The sequence below is a fragment of the Echinops telfairi genome, unplaced genomic scaffold, assembly GCF_000313985.2.
Source record: "Echinops telfairi isolate 266 unplaced genomic scaffold, ASM31398v2 ScPeMD7_23;HRSCAF=83, whole genome shotgun sequence".
Classification (NCBI taxonomy): domain Eukaryota; kingdom Metazoa; phylum Chordata; class Mammalia; order Afrosoricida; family Tenrecidae; genus Echinops; species Echinops telfairi.
Window position 1 is genome coordinate 87,215,456 of NW_022103920.1, and position 304 is coordinate 87,215,759.

Here is a 304-nt window from a genome sequence, read left to right on the forward strand (position 1 = left end):
ATGAAGAAATACATCACAGTAATGAAATGCGGAAGGAGCCCCAGTGGTGTAGAGGGTCATACCCACCCACTGCACCACCGGAGGAAGAGGAGGCTCTCGTTCCCATGGAGATTTACACTCTCAGAACCCCCCGGGCAGTTCTAGTCCGTCCTAGAGGACCCTGCTGCGTTGGGATGGACCAGATGGCAGTGAGTGGAGGTTGATGAGGAAAAGTCCAGTTCAGGGATCCTCTAACTTTTTAAACAGGGGGCCAGTTCACTGTCCCTCAGACCATTGGAGGGCCAGACTAGAGTTTTAAAAAAGA